This window comes from Sphaeramia orbicularis, chromosome 21 (assembly GCF_902148855.1).
Source record: "Sphaeramia orbicularis chromosome 21, fSphaOr1.1, whole genome shotgun sequence".
Lineage (NCBI taxonomy): Eukaryota > Metazoa > Chordata > Actinopteri > Kurtiformes > Apogonidae > Sphaeramia > Sphaeramia orbicularis.
Genome location: NC_043977.1, coordinates 24,517,869 through 24,534,954, shown reverse-complemented (window position 1 = coordinate 24,534,954; position 17,086 = coordinate 24,517,869). Strand labels below are relative to the sequence as shown.

The 17,086-nt window shown below is 35.7% G+C and overlaps 1 long non-coding RNA gene across 1 annotated transcript; it reads left to right on the top strand.

The window, feature by feature from the left end:
- The first annotated feature begins 1,337 nt into the window (after positions 1 to 1,337).
- LOC115411871 (uncharacterized) lies at positions 1,338 to 4,962 on the top strand. Its single transcript, XR_003934274.1, has 2 exons — positions 1,338 to 1,502; positions 3,703 to 4,962. It is a non-coding gene; the product is annotated as an uncharacterized LOC115411871 (long non-coding RNA).
- The last annotated feature ends 12,124 nt before the right edge of the window (positions 4,963 to 17,086 follow it).

The following is a 17,086-nucleotide window of genomic DNA, read 5'->3' as shown; positions in this document are numbered from 1 at the left end:
TATACAAAGGCTGTTTATCAAATACAATTTAATCTTACTGATTTATGAAACATCATGCAGGAAAATAAGACAAACAAAACTGTGGAACTTTATCTGTGGAACTCAAGACTGGTGTTTATCATGATTTGTGCATTTTGTTGTTAGGATCAACTCTGCGATTGGATCTGACTAAGAACAGTTTGTTAAAGTCATAATCTTATGTCAGAGAAAATAAAAATTAATACATAAAAATAAAGAAACAATTAATGTGTTGACATGTATACACATTGGCTACTTCTAAATGTTTTGATTGTCTCTAATTCTATTTGGGGCACAGGCTAGCATTAGTTCTGCATCACTCTGTCATTACTGTGCACAAAATATATGTAACACACATTAAACTATTTATTTCCATTTGCATTGTCATTATTAAAATTAACAGCATATTTAATGTTAAAATTAAGAAGGCCTACATCAGAAAACTTTCAGAAAATTCATCTCTTAAACACCATGCAATTAAAATAAAACATTTACAAAGGCTGTTTATCATATTCAATTTAATTTTACTGATTTATGAAACATCATGCAGGAAAATAAGACAAACAAGACTGTGGAACTTTATCTGTGGAACTCAAGACTGGTGTTTATCATAATTTGTGTTTATTTTATTGTTTGGACCAACTCTGTGATTGGATCTGACAAGAACAGTTTGTTAAAGTTTTAATCGTACATCAGAGAAAATAAAAAGAAACAGTTAATGTGTTGACATGTATACACATTGGCTACTTCTAAATGTTGTGATTGTTTCTAATTCTATTTGGGGCACAGGGTAGAACCAGTTCTGTATCGTTCAGTCGTTACTGTGCACAAAATATATGTAACACACATTAAACTATTCATTTCCATTTGTATTGTCATTACAAAATTAATAGTCTACTTATATTTAACATTAAAAATTAAAAAAGCCTACTTCAGAAAACTCGTCTATCAAACATCATACAATTAAAATAAAACATATACAAAGGCTGTTTATCAAATTCAACTTAATTTAACAGATTTATGAAACATCATGCAGGAAAATAAGACAAACAAGACTGTGGAAGTTCAGTTATGTAACCCAAGCATGGTGTTATGTGTTTGTTTTATTCATTTATTTATTTATTACGAATTATGAATCGGTTCATTGATTTCGTATGTGTTTTCTCTGTATATTTGACCAACATTTTAAAGCCAAGCGGTGAAACTTGAGAGCCGCACTTGGAGAGGAAGTAGTTGATTTATGCTAATGAAGGAGTTGGGGTTTAGCTACGCTGGCTGGGAGCCGCCCTTCATTCACCACATGGTTAAACCGAGACTACTCGCGCCACTTTCGCAATCTTACTACGATTCCCAAACTCCAAGCAAATCATAATAGTAGCACATGGTTGTGTTTTTTGGATCATACATCCCAGGTGTATTCCAGTTTGTGAAGTATTTTTCTTTTCTCAGTTTTGCAGATATTCATGAAACAGTGTGAGTAAACGGTAAGTGTGTCCAAGTGAGTGAAGATGGTGGATTTTTAGAAGCTAGTGTCTTATTACACGCATGTTATTGGCAGGAAACCTGTTGTTAGCCTTTTCGGGAGATGCGGTAAACGTCAGGAAAGTGAAATGCTCAGGAATGTATACGACACCCGGGAAACATTTTCACGTTTACATTAGAGAAAACACGTTTTATTCATCGGTTTCCGCATTTGAAAACGATGTTATACGGGGCGCATGGCAACCTCTTCTCCATCGTTGGAGAATGAGGGAGATTTGAAAAACATGTGTTGCTGCACCTTAAGTCGGTAGCTCGGGGAAGTGATCCTGACTCGTTAAAAATACGCGTTAAACACTTTAGTAGCGGCTGCAAGTTGTAGGTTCACATGCACACGTTGTCGGCCACATATGAATGGAGTATTAAGTTTTGTGTTTATTTCTGCGCAGTAGTGTCCTCCTAAAAGTGCCTCCAGAACAAAGCAGCAGCACATGGGGTTTCTGCAGGCCGCGCGCCTTTGCTATCCCGCGAGCTCCGTTAGCTAATGCTAACGCTAGCACACTAACAAGAACACATTGCTAAGTTATAACCTCGCCGTAAGCTTCGTGGTCATGTTATATGCGATTCGTTGAGTGAGACTGACTTTTCAAAAGCAAATGATCCCTGATGTCGAATCTGCGTTAGCGTATACAAGTTACCGTATCCCAGTTTGCTTATTACAGGACACTGTGAAGTAGCGAACCGAAGATGGTAGCTTACTAACATTAGCCCGCTAGCTAACTTAGTGCGTCTATGCAAGTGTTTGCCCAGTTTTCGTGTTTAAGCAAAACTCATTCGTTGCCTTCAAAGTCTTAACTGTGTGTCGGTGTAACTGGCTGTTGGTTTGCACTTTCCGAAAGCTAGCAGCAGTAGAGGTTAACACGCGCTAGCCTATGTCGCTAGCGCATGCTTTCATCGGAGTGTTTTGATGGAGCCCTCGGTGCTCCTAGCATGTTGTGTGCTGGACTCTGAGTTAACTTTGCAGTGGCTCCTTTCATACGCGTGGTGCGTGAGCGTGCCTGAGCGCACGCTTCACGTGCACCTGATTGCATTGTAAAGTGCACGGATGTAAATGTGTTGCCACTTAATTTGCGCTTATGTCACTCAGTCCGGGCAAATAGGTTTATAAAATGCTCAAAATGCGGAGTCCTGGGCGCCATGTTAGTGTATGGGGGAGGGGTGAGCAATGTGACTAGGGCGCAAGTGTTGCTTTCCACAGGCAGGTCTGATTTAGACTGTAGTATTCAAGTTTGGGGGAGGCGTTGCACGTGCAGGTGCTTCTGCAGTGCTGTAATGAATCTGTTAAAGATGTCCATCAAATGTTATTTTAGTATTTTTATGTAGACCCATATCTGCATCACCATACTCAATGATGGAGAGTTAGGCAATTCATTATTGAGAATATGCAACAACATTCTGAAATATTCAGGCTTATGTCAGCTAAAATGACTGTACACTTGAACTGTTGCTGTAGTTTCACTTCCAAGTGAGATGCCACCTGTTTATGTAGAAGAGATTTTAAAAAATGTTGAAAGTTGTTTGGAAGCAGTTTTCTGCTTGTTTTAGGCTCCATTTATATCAGCCTATTTACTCAATACAAATATAAGCACATTGAGAGTTCATAACTGTTTGCTGTCTGACATTTTCCATAAACAGTAATGGAAATAGTGGTGGGAAATGTTTCAACAAAAATGGTAGTTGAATGTCATTATTAGACATGTAGTGGAGTGTTTTTATAACTGCCTCATGGTTCATCAGTATTTAGCAAAAACCTATCTGCAAACATGTTAACAGTAATCTGTCCTCTCTTCAAATAGTATTGAAACATCATGTAATCTTGCTATTATAACTGATGTTGGAAAAGCTTAAAAATATAATTCCCTTGTTTGATAAATCAAAACAAATTGGATGCAATAAGGCTCATTCTGGCAGGAAAAATGTGATAAATTGGACGAGCCAAGTTATATAATGTATTCATGGGCTAAGTTACTGGAAGTTTGAAGTAGTGTTGATGATGAGAGTAATTTTTTTGATGACTTATTAAAAATTCATCAGCCTAAATGTCTGACAAGCTGTTCAAAGCTTGTCAAATGTGAGAATTTGCTGCTCTTGAGTTTCTGTTAACAATATGTCTCTTGATTGATGCTGTCTTGTTTATGCTTGCAGACCCCTGTGCACAGCTGTGTCTCCTCTGGAAAACGTCTCCAGATTGCGGATTTGAGGGCATACTAATTTAGCCTCAATGAAAATCCTGTTATTAACATTTAAAAGTCACGGTAGTGTCAAAGTGCTTACAGTGCAGGTAGTCTTGTATAATCTACTGCAGTGAAGGCACTTTCAGCACTATTCTGATAATGGAAACTAGGACCTGTTTACTAGAAGACAAGTTGTATAGTGCAGTTCAGGATGGGCTGATACACACAAATAGAAAAATATGTTAATTTAGAAGGTGAAATGCAGACCAAGGCATGTAAAAGACAACTTTAGCTTGGTTTCTACAGAGATTGACTTATAAAATGCTTTCTGGTCATAACTAAAATGTGCATTTATATGCTTTCTACTAGTGCTTATGCTAAGGTGCATCTAGTGCAGATAGTGAAGTAGACTAGCACCTACTGCCCTAAGTGCTCCTTCTGGCATAAGAGACTGGGACTCTCATCTGTTTTGTATGTATACTTGTGTCCCTTTATACTGAGTTGTTGCAGGTTTCTGTTAGTTTTGCGTGGTTGCGCTGCAAGAAAGAAGAGTTGTGCAAATCTATGCAAAACTGACAGCGACCTGCGGTGACATCTAGATGCTCTTTGCGGATCCCTTTTCCATCATCATGGCCAGTCATGCTTCCACTACTGTTGTAATAAGGATCTGACAGGCTTCAGCAGTATTAAAGTGCTTATAGTGCAGGTAGTTTTTTATGTTCTACTGCAGTGTGAGCACTTAAATTACTTCTAGACGTGTGCCCCTTCACGGAAAGCAGCAGGTGTAGTTTTTGCTCATGGGTCTCTGGTTAGTTTTGCTGGTTTGCTTTCAGCTTTTTACTTTACTGCTGTGCAAATCCATGCAAAACTGATCATAGAACTGAAATGAATCTAAAATAAATATCCCCTTTCTCTACAGGTTGGGAGAGGTAGCAATGCTCTGTACTCAGGTGGTATTGCACTTGTCCCGGCCTGTAGGGGACCTGGGAAATCGTTCTGCATCAAGTTCTACTGTGAAACAACTCTGCTAGTTTTTGACCTTTTACTGTCATCTGACATTTCAAGGACTAAACTGTCAAATATAATTTATTTTATTTGACTTTATACCACTCTGTGACATTTGAATTATGTTTTGTAAGAAAATGTATTTTTATGGCGTGTTTGTAATCTCACCATATGCAGTTGGGCTTGTGTATTTCATTTTGGTAATAAAATGTTTTATTTGCTCAGACATGTTTACCTGCTTTTTCATTGCATCTCTGTTCTGTACCACAACATGATTCATTCCAGTCATCCAGTGTTGTACTGAAAACTGACAGTGTCCAAGATATTTATGTATTACCTTGGGTTCTCTCTTCATTCAGAGTATGTAGAATATCCTACATGTCCATTTGTACTAGTATATAAAACTCCTTAAATGAGTAAATGTTAAAAATGAATAGAAAACACATCCACGTAAGTTACTGACATGTCTGTAGCTGGACACAGCAGAAGCACTATTAAAAGGAATATATTGACATCTTAAATTGCATTAGAAATACAGTTGGCAAAAAGCTGTCCTTTTAAATTTTACTAGTCATGTTGACTGGTGGTTGCAGTTCTACTTATCTGCCACCAGAGGGCAGCAGCAGTTAAGCTATGAAAGCTTTGAAAGGGCAAGTGATCAAAATATGAAGAGTGCAAATTGAATAGTATTGGGGGTAATTCCCTAAAATGTAACATTACTTTGTCAATTTTAGATCAAATTAAGTATCACTGAGGTATTAAGTAATGAATAAGAGTGTTTTTAACCACTGCCTTTGTCAAACAAAATTCTCGTTCCCATTTCTGATTTCAACTTAAAACTCAATCTAACTTTTTATATGAACCAGTGAAAGCTTTGTCACTTTCCACCAGAATTTCAGTGTCACAAATCGGGGCAGTTTGCAGATGTTAACAGGGTTGACTGCTTTCCCTGTCCCGCACTCTGGCCAATGAGCAAGTTTTTCATTACTTGGCATTGTATGGTAGGCTGGTGGTGAAAGCCATTCACTGAAGTGTTCACCTTTCATTATCATGTCCTCTTTACTTGACAGTCAAGATAAATGGGAAGCATCCAGAAAGGACATGAACTCAAAGATGCATTTCTGCTTGTCAGCCTGTCTCGATTGCTCCAGCAACCTCTATTTACTTTGATGTCTTGAAAATCTTATGCCTTTATTAGACACAGAATGCTGCATTTTTATGAGTTGTGAGGGAGATTGTATCTTTTTGTGTTCAGGTTATGCTAATGCAGTGGTTCCATAACTTTTTCAGCTCAAGACTTTAAAAGACAAATTTGGTGATTCCTCAATATGTCACGAACTGCTATGTTTTTATTGATGCTTCCATTATCAAAACACTGTCTCCGATAATCTGTTATTTACGTTGTTTTTTTAAAATTATTATTGTTATTTTTACATCTTTGTCGTTTTGTCTTCTCATGTCTTTTACATTAATACGTTTCTTCTGTGTATGGACATAAAACCTACAGCATACTGCTTATACACACTATACTTATTATATATACATACCTAATTCTCATTCCCATTGCTTTGAAATTGTGCTAAAAAAAATATTCATGTCAGTTGTCAATTATTATCACAACAAATGTCGGATCAAAATATGTATTAAGATTAAAAACTGATTTTTTTGAGAGTGAGAGTTGAAGAAACCAAAGTTATTTATGGTCTAAAATGATTATCTATGGTCAGAATGTGACAAATATCTCAGAAATCTTTAGGCAGAATATTTAAAACAGTTATAATGATACAAAAAAACTCAACAATGAGTAAAAATAGATGAAAATAAGCCTTTAAGATGACTATGTAAACATAATTAACCCTAAAGATAAAATAAAATGTTTATTGCAATGATGGAATACATTATATATTCATGGTAAAATTATGTTGTCATTTGTCACCATTTTCAACTGAAAACCTGAAATCAATGTGTCCCAATGTTCTCGCCCTTACATTTCATGTCTCTCTTTATACCATAAGCATGTAACCAATAAAAATCTTGAATCTTAATGCTGTATTTTAACCCTTTCATGCATAATGGTTACTCCAGTGGACAGTTATTCTACAGCTGTTCTCTTGTATACTTTATTTTATGTATATTTTATATCTATATTATATTCTTATATTTTGTTGTTTTATTTTCATATCAGCCAACACTGTGGACAACTATGCATCATCCCTAACACTGCAATTCATACCATTATTGTAACTTTGCTGTTCTTGATAAACTTGATCTGTACTAACATTTTTGAGTGTAAATCAATTGTTAATTGTCAGACTGTGATTAACAGTTTTTTTTTGGTTTTTTTTGGCATATTATCTCCATGAAGTGAGTAACAACTAGTATTAGCATATGTTAAAATGGGAGAAAACATCAGATTAGCAGCATTAAACGTGTTTTTATTTCATTGTTTTCACATCATTTTCTGATATTGGGTTTTAAATGCTTGTGTCTTTGCTTCAAGAATATAATGCATGGTGTAGCATGGACATTTTTGTAAATCCATGAAAGAAAAAAAAAACACAACTCAATTGTATTGTTTTTTTCATGCCTACAGAGGAAATAAAACTCAAAATAACCCAAAAATTCAACTAAGGTTCTCATAATTCATGCATGAAAGGGTTAATTAGAAAAATGAATTTACGTATCATATCATTGCTATATATTTCTATCTGCTAATTGGTGACACAATGCAAACAGTTTTGTGACTCATTTTAGGAAATATTGTCCCGATTTAAAGCCAAACAGTCCCAAAGATCAACAACGACACTAAAGTCTTGCTTGTTGAACGAGTTTCGAAGAATTCTCTGAACACACATATCCTCTAATAACTGCACACAAACGTTGCGTCTACATTACTTTTTTTTTTACATTTATACTATTTAAAGGAGGCTAAAGAGAGGTCACCTGATTTAGTACAATGACATTTAATTTCTAATTTTGGTAAAGAATTGACAAAGAATTAAAGCATAAATCACAAGGGGTTCCTCTTATGAAGCTTAATAGAATCTGCCAAATAAATGAAAACATGACGGCATGCTCAGGTTATTAAATATTACAAATATGCTGTTTGGGATGTGTAATCTTATTACAGTTGCTACACGATGGAGATAAGAGAATATCTGTTTATGAGCTACTGTATTAGTTGTAGCCATGGGAAATGAACACTTGTCTGCTTGCAGATGATGCCAGTTGTCTTAAGTCATTCAAAGCCAATCTAATTAAGACACAATCCTCTCAGCACAAAAGTACTCTTTGCTAAACGTGTTGGATGCCTTTCTGCTTGATTGTGTTGCTCATCTCGTAGTCCTCTTCATCCCTCATTTGTATTCAGAGTTTGACCTCTCTCTCTCACTCCTCCTTCTTTCACCATGTCTGTCTCCGTTTTCATCCAATAAAAGAAATTACGTATGTTTTACAAGCCCCTCAATCCATTTTTTTTTTTTTTTTTGCAGTTGTGGATTATGCAAAATTGACCTTTTATTGGGAACTATGATTGCCCACACTGTCCCCTAGATTAGCAGAAATGGAAAAAAGGACAAAACATTCAAATTAATAGTTTATTCATTGACAGAATGCAATGCAGCCTGAAATCACTAGCATGAATTAATAAAAAAAAAAAAAAAAGAAAGAAAGAAAGAAAGAAAGAAAGAAAGAAAGAAAAATCAATGTGCTGTAAGTAATTCATGCAGGAACAGGTTGGTGGGAGTCACTTAAATTTTCTCTGGTGAAATTACTGTTGCAAATTTGTGCAGGATTACAGGAAAAGAAGATCTATGGGTAATACCTCATGGATGTTTGCCCAGCGTTGGTTTCATCAACATTTAATATGCTCTAATTCTTGTCAGACAACCTCAAACACTTGATCATTATAATTCCTCAACACAGACTCTTGTAATGATATTAATAATCTGATGCACGTGTCTCATCCTGGCTACAGTTTAACAGATATCAAACTGGTCTTCATCTCAGAGAGTTCTTTTTTATGACTTGCATTTTTTATTTCTTTTTTCCAAACATATCACATCATCACACATCAAATACTAACATTTAGAGCAGTGATAAACTACCCACCCAACCGTAACCAGAAGGGGTCTTCATAACACTACAAACAAAAAGTTAAGGATATTTCATTTCTTTTTTGTCATTTTTTTGTCATTTTTGCCATTTGTAAATAAAACTATGCCTGGTCATTAAAAAATGTGTTTCAATTCTATTCACACAAAAAAAGTAAAAAGCACTGTGCAAGAATCCCAACTGCAAAAAATAGCCCAAAAATTAAAAATATCCATAACTTTTTGTTTGTAGTGTATCTATATAGTGGCTTTTTATCCAGCACACATCAGCTTTGATGATCCATGGATATAATATATACACTGTAAAAAATCACCGTAGAATTAACTCCAAAAAGTTGTCAAATTTCAACATAAAAAAACTGTTAGTGAAAATACAAAGTTGTTTATTTCAAAAGATTTTTGTGTTAATGATTAAATCAAATATAGCTGTAGTTTTTACAGGAAGAGTATGTTAACAAAGCCAGATTTGTGTGTAGAAATTATGTATTTCTATTGCATTGGCAAAATAAAACTGTAAATTAAAAAACAATGTGATGCTGTTTAAATTACAAGACCACAATGTTGAAATAACAGCTTATTCTCACAATTTTTTTTTTTTTTTAATTTTAAAGCAATAAAAAGGTTTTTTTAAAAAGTTAATTGAACATGTAAGTATTACTGAAATTCAATGTTAAATCTACATGTTTAAAATGTTAAATCTACATGTTTAATCTACATATTACTCTGTTAATATGTTTACAGTTTGTTGTGTTTTTTACAGTATTGTTCTGGTAACTGCGGTGGCCCAGAGGTGCAACAGCCCAAAATATTATCCATATAAGAAAAAAAAGAGAACAGCCCAAAAAATTATCCACTATAAGACAAAAAAGAGAACAGCCCAAAAAATTATCCACTTGCACAAAAAATTATCCACTATAAGAAAAGGAAGCCATCATCCACCTTTTCAATTAGGGGGGGTGCTGTTTACCTGAAAGGTCTCTTGCTTTAAAATTAAGGCCACCAGAAAAAATAAAAGCATAGGCTGAAAATTTTTAAGGCCTTCAGCTAATGTGGCTAATGCTAACGAAGTAACTCACCAAAAGTGGAGGGCGGTGCGCTAAAAATAAAATTATTTTAAAAATATATAGTGGCTAATTTTTTGGGCTAGTGGATAATTTTTTGGGCTGTTGCACCTCTGGGCCACTGTAGGTAACCGCAACTGCCAGTTTTTTTTCTGTAAAAGCAATGGGATTTTTTTACAGTGTACATACACCATAAATATCTACACAGAGGTGTCTAATCATAATATACACACATATATACATAAGGTATGTGATCGTTGTCTTTTCAGTGTGAATCCTCTTAGCCTTCAGTCTTTGAAATCTAAAGATTCAAGGTATTTGCTCTATTTCAAAATATATTTTTCTGTCTTTTCCTACATCTTATGACATTCTTTTATATGCCACTACTTTTCCCACTTCCGTCATCCACTCCTGGAACTGAGGCTCTCTATATTTCTTCCAGTTCCTCATGATAATTTGTGGTCTGCTCATTAGAACAGTCTGTATCCAGTCTTTTAGCATCTTAGAGAGTTCTATCTAAATGCTCCATAATGTGCATTTCAGGGTGTGACTGAATTTAAAGACCTGGTTAACTTCTCTTAGCACTTGTGGGGGCTAACTGAATATTTAAGAGACCTTGTGTGTTGATGTTATGTCTCAGGGGATTGTCTAATTCTGCTAACAGACACAAAAAACAGCCTGTGTCAGCCATGCTGCTGAGGCTGCAATTCACTGCTGGCATTCACACTGAAGGGGGTCTGTTCCTTCAGCTGACCTCTGTGAGTTAACCATGCTCTATCTTCAGGATCGGGCCCGACCGGAGAATGAACTCCGGTTTTATGTATGCATATGGCACACCACAGCTGTCAATTTATGCTAATGCACTTTTGAATTAGCAATGAAAAACAATTAATTTTCTGAACAGGTTGATGAGGAGTTTTCACAAGGAGCTTAATCACAATCTTTTGTGCAGGAACACTTGCTGACTATGTGGCTCATGAAGCGAGACATGAACAGAATTCAAAGAAAGTCCATCCGAGATTAAGAAACAATCTCCTGCCTGCTTAATATACTGTACACACATTTGATCTGTTACGGTGTCAAAATGGCCTCCTTGTCATTTATTTGCGTTACAATAATCTATTTGTGATATTAAGTTGCACATTTTTGTTACAGATTTTTGCTTCCTGTTCAGTTTAAGAGACGAGTTGCAAACACATACATTATAAATAACTGAACAATCTTCTGCTCTCACACTGCTGCTCTTTAAATTAAATGTCTAAACTTTTACACATGACAGGAGATTGCATTAAAATAGAATTCATGCATCTATTAGTTATTATATATTCTAAAGTGTTCTTGGACTTTTTTTGAGAGGCACCCATATCTTCCTGAGCCCCTGTAAGTACAAGTTTTGACTTTTTTATATTAAATAATAGCCTTGTTTGGAAACAGCATGATGATACATTTTTATGGAAGGTCCTTTGTAGTGGATATTTTTATTTATTTACTTATCTATCTATCTATCTATCTATCTATCTATCTATCTATCTATCTATCTATCTATCTATCTATCTATCTATCTATCTATCTATCTTTATACATCCCTAAATAAATGAATCTAAATCACTGATCAAACTCAAAATAACGAATAAATGTATAACCGAATATCAAACCAAGTGAAAAAATACAGATGCATTTTCACTTTTGAGCTCTCATTTTCCCTCAAAGTCAGTTTTCCCAGTTTAGAAACCTTCAGCCACTGATGGTGCCAACTTCTGCTATAGTTTGTGAACGCTTTAAATCTGTCTATTTTTTTTTTTAAATCACAGTTTGGCTTAAATCTTAACAATATGAGTCATTTTGTTTATCAAATATTTCCAGCCTTTTCTGTATCAAACAATATCTGATATCTTTATTCTCAATTATGTGATGATGTTGACAATATTTAACCCTTAAAGACCCAAACAGCCACTGGCGACCAAAACCATCTACCGATCTAAACTGTTAAATACCTATTTATCCATTAATTCTATCAATACGTGTAAATAATTGGTGTAAAATGCAGTTTGTCGTTGTTTCATGGTCATCAGATATGACCCATTTGGACGTTCAGAGGCTCCGTAGTGAACATGGAAACATTGTCATCTTCTACAACATTGATTCACCAGTAAAACCCATGGAGTTGGATCAATGACAGCGGATGGAAACACTTGGTTTATGTTCAGTTAATGATATAATTTACTGAAAAAGTCACTCTTTTTCACTTTTCTCTGTTTCTGACATGATAGCCTTTGAATTTACTCTGAGCTTTTGTTTAACATCTACATGATTAGTGAATTAAATATAGGAAAATACATGATTTACATTGAAAAAACTCAAAATAAAAAGGATAATATTACATTCAATGGTGATAAAACACTTAAAATAGGTTAAATATAGAGAAGAATTCATTTGGGAACACCCACAAAGGACAAATAAACAATACTTACTCAGAATATGAACAAACAGTTACTGCCATCTTTGGATATGCAGAATTTGTCGAGTGACTCGCCAAAAATGCCCTTTCAAAAAAACAATGTAGGCCAGTTTTGGGATGATTGTGAAAAGCTGCTGTCTAAAGTAGCGCCCAACGACTCTGTGTGCGTGAGCGAACCCTGCTGCGGTTATGTATTTGGCTGCTAAAATACATGAAATGTCTTTAACCACACTACTTCACAACTACCAATCTGTGTCCTACTTTTCATTCACCTCTACTGTCACCTGTCTCTCATTTCACATCTTTGGGGAGTCAAAGTTCCCTTTGGCTTGAAAAACACTCCTGTCTTTCATCTGCTCAACTAATTTTTAGTGGGCCAGCCAACCGGATGGTTCTGGCAGAGGTTTCAGTGCTGCAGATGTTGAAACGCCAACTGCTCTGCGCATTTCTGGTCAGTTAAGTGACAGTGTCATCTGTACAGCGCAATTACAGTCTTTTTCTCTATTTTCTGATTATGTAAGCAGTCTTTGTCAACCACACAAAACTATGTTGCTCTAGATGTATAGTACCTGCAGTTTAGCAGCTGTCTTTTTGTTGATTTTGTGTCTAAACAGCAGAACGAAGGGACGTAATGTCTTCTAGAGGGTCTATGGCACTTAAATTGGCTACTTGCTCTGTGGTTTTGGCTGTAGAAAGACCACACTGGACTGATGACGGTGAAACATCTGTGTGTATTCCATCTGTGTTATGATGTGAACAATCCAAAATGTACCATCTGCCCTTCTGCTCCCATTCATGGATGGTAGCAGCTCAAGCATATTCATACTATGACTATCTGTGGATTTCTCTGCTTTGGAGCAAATATTTTCATTACAATTTCACAGTTTTCCAAAAGCCTCCTATCATATTATAGCAGGGATCAAAATAAACTGCATGCATTGATTTCAAATCACCTGCATCAGTTGGAGATCTGTAAATAAAAACCTCAGCAGTGCTGGTGGGATGTCGAACAAAAGTCCCTGAAGTAAAATCATAGTGGTAACTTTTAGTGGAAATCCAACCATAACGTCAGAGGTGTCCAAAATATTCACAATGATTACTCAGGTAGAAGTATAGATACTAGGGTTTAGAAAGACTGCTGTAGAAGCTGAAATATCAACTCAAGCTATTTATCCAAGTAAAAGTGTAAAAGTACTGGTTTCAAAAGTACTTAAAGTATAAAAGTAAATGTAAGGAGAAAAAAAATGCCACTAGGACAGAAGCTTAGGCAGTGCCACAGGGGCCTATAGTGCATTACCCCACCTCCCCAAAAAACATTTTTCTAAAGGCCATAATGAATATAATGTTACATTAAAGTGTTAATGTTGAAACATTTGGGATGCACTAATCTACCTCTTTCAGCCGCATATATGCCCAATGAAAATGGTCTTCCTGGCTGCTACCAACCTCCTCGCTGGTGCTTGGTTGGGACATTTCACTTGAGTTCCCTTGAGTCTCTGCCATGGACATCTTCATACTAGGCATATGTCTGCTATGTCCTTGCTGGAGTGTGATGTGATTTGTGTCATGTGCAGGTGTGATGGATCGCATATAAACCAATAGGCTGTTGAATGGTATATGTTTATAATTCTCATCCAACCACAATCAAATTCACTCTATCCGGATGGGGAAAACAATCAAAAATGAAATAAGAGTAACAACGCTATTTTTAAAATGTATGGAGTAGAAAGTACAGATAATTGCGTGAAAATGTAAGGAGTAGAAGTAAAAAATCAGCTGAAAAATAATCACTCCAATAAAGTATAGATAACCAAAATGTTTCTACTTAAGCAAGGTAACAAAGTATTTGTACTTTGTTACTTGACACCTCTGCATAACATCTATGCTATATCATTAATGTATAATATTTAGTGCTGTCAAACAATTAAAATTTTTAATCAGATTAATCACAGAGCTGCTATGGATTCATTTCAATTAATCACGATTAAATATCATTAATTTTCAATCTATATTAATTGTGTTTCATTTTGCATGAGCAAACAGACTCAAGAAAGAAGGGAATATATGTCCACTTAACGTGTTTGTCGCAATCTGGATGACGCGTTAGCTGAAGTGTTAGCAGAATCCCTGACTGACATAAGCTTTGTGTTAATGTGGTATTTTAAGCTGGAAGTGCTTCGGTGAAAAGAAAACTCCTACCTGCAGAGCATGTATAATATTTTATGTCGGTCAACTGTTCCGTCTTGGGGTTTTTTGTGCTCAAATTTCCATCCAGAGGGTCAACGTGCTGTTTAGCGTCTTCTATCTTTTTAGGTAGGTTCTGCTGCCTGTCACTACCGGATCAACTGCCCATTTGTGCATGTGCAATGATAATTCTGTATGGACAAATTGCCCTAAATGCGTTGGCAGAGATGTACAGTCATTCTGCACTGCAGATGGGTTAATTGCATTAAAATTTTTAATCAGATTAATCATGATAATGGATTAATCTGTGTTACAACCCTAATAATATTCTATAGTTCTCCTAGCTAAACAAATCATGACTATAATAAAGAGGCAGTTTAAAATGGTTACAGGAATCCTTTTTTAATGATAAATGTTCTATTCAGCCAACAGGATTTTAAGAATATACTGCAAAACAAAAACATTCTGTTGAGAGGAGTTGTTGGATGTTTCTGATTTATGTTGGTAGACAATACCTGGTTGTGAATGGCCCACTTACATAAAGACAGCATTTGGGGCAGCACCACGGGTGGTTCTGCACCCACAGATCACAGCAGTAGAGGCTTGTACTTCACCGCTGTAAATGCAGCTAGAATACTATACAGTATTATATCAGTGAAACTCGGGTTATTTTCCCACCAGACTGGGCTTTCTGGAGAAAATCTAATGGATTATTGTATGACTGGAAACAGGAAGCAGACTGCATGATTCCAGAACAAATACAGCAATGTTTTCAGAAGTTTTCTGAATGGCAGATGATGGATCAAGTGAAAACAAACAAACCCATTCCCTCAATAAATTCTTCTCTGAAAAGTGAACTAATTCTTTGAAGTAAAAAACTAATTACCGCAAGAAATGAATTTTTTTTGGTAAACAAGCTTCTATATTTTCTATATTTTATGTTTTTGATGGGCTGCGGCTAAAATGAAACTCTCATATTTATTTATTATGGAAACAGCTTAATTATTACAGCACTGTGGCGTTAATTCACAGAGTCTATTCTGTGCTCTGTTTACTGAGGCAACTAAAAGCAAATTCACACTTTTACAAGAATAACACATACTGCAGGTTTCATGTTCTTTGTCATTTGTTACATCCCCAGTCACGGCTAATACAAAATAAATAAAACATTGCATCCCATTATCTCTATATGTCCTCGGGATTTTAAGTACCTGGTTTAGAAAAAGCATGTTTTCATTCTCTGACAGAAGAAAACGGATTCCAGCTAAGTCATTTCAGCCCATTTTGTGTTTTATAATGGCGACATGACACATAGGCTTAGACTCATCTCATTTAAGACATCTCACTGCCGGAGTTATGTTCAGTCGAAAGGAGGCAAAGCTGTCATTTCAGTTCTGCGCATGAAACATTTGCACTGAAAAGCTTCCATGTATGACTTATTCTGGAAAATGTATGTCTTAATAATAGTTTGTATTATTTTTTTGTTTGTTTGTTTGTTTGTTTGTTTGTTTTTTTTGTTATACAGAGTACAATGGAAATATAAAAAATACAATACAATATTAATATAACAACATGAACAGAACATAGCCAGGGGACAAAATATGCAGGTAGAAATAATACATCAGTTTACGCAAAGATATAAGTGTTACAAAGAAGAGTGGTTTTGATAGCTTTTTTTTTTCAGAATATTGAATACTTGAAATATATTGAGTAAGTTCATATCATAGTTTAATGGTTATAGTTATGTAGTTCGTATTATATTATTTTGCATTTTAATATTATTACATCATTATTTCTGTGTTAGTGTGCTACAGTGACACAGATCAGTTACCAGTGCTCTAATTCTACTGCTGTTGTTATGACATATTTCAGTGGCATGTTTTGCTTAGAGCTGCTTATTAATAGTTGTTGGTTAACCATAGCTGAACAGTCCCATCACAAGGGTTCAAAGCCAGGTCACCCAAGGTTATGTGCACTGAGCCGTCGAGGTCTGAACCGGTTGGAGACACACTCCTGTCAGTCACCGGCACTGGGTTTTTGTCACCTTGCTGACACTCTTGATTGACTGCCCTGATGAGTGTTGACAATCTGTGCCCTGCCACCTATAGCACTGAGTGACACCATGAAGTCAATACAAATTTAAGACCTCTTTCTTCCTTATTTTTTCCGACTTTGCTTCCACACAGTCTTTACATTCCTACACTTTGATTTGAAGACACTAGCTGGTGTTGTATAAGAAACAATACTATCTCATTGCCTGACATTTTTCTTTGCTCTGTCCTTCTGCGTACTAGATGAAATGTTTGAGACAGTGGTCTCTGGGAAATACAAGTTTGTGGCAGGAGAAACTTGCAGGCTGCTGAAATGACACATTGATTTTCTTTGAGGAAACCAAGTGATGGGTGAAATACGTTGGCCTCTTGTTAATAAATTGCCTCAAAGGTAAAAGAAGTGGTCTAGTAATACCACAGCTTACATACAGTTGCAAGCAAGCACTGCGGTAGCGAGTCAGAACACTCGACTGATTTACAAAAC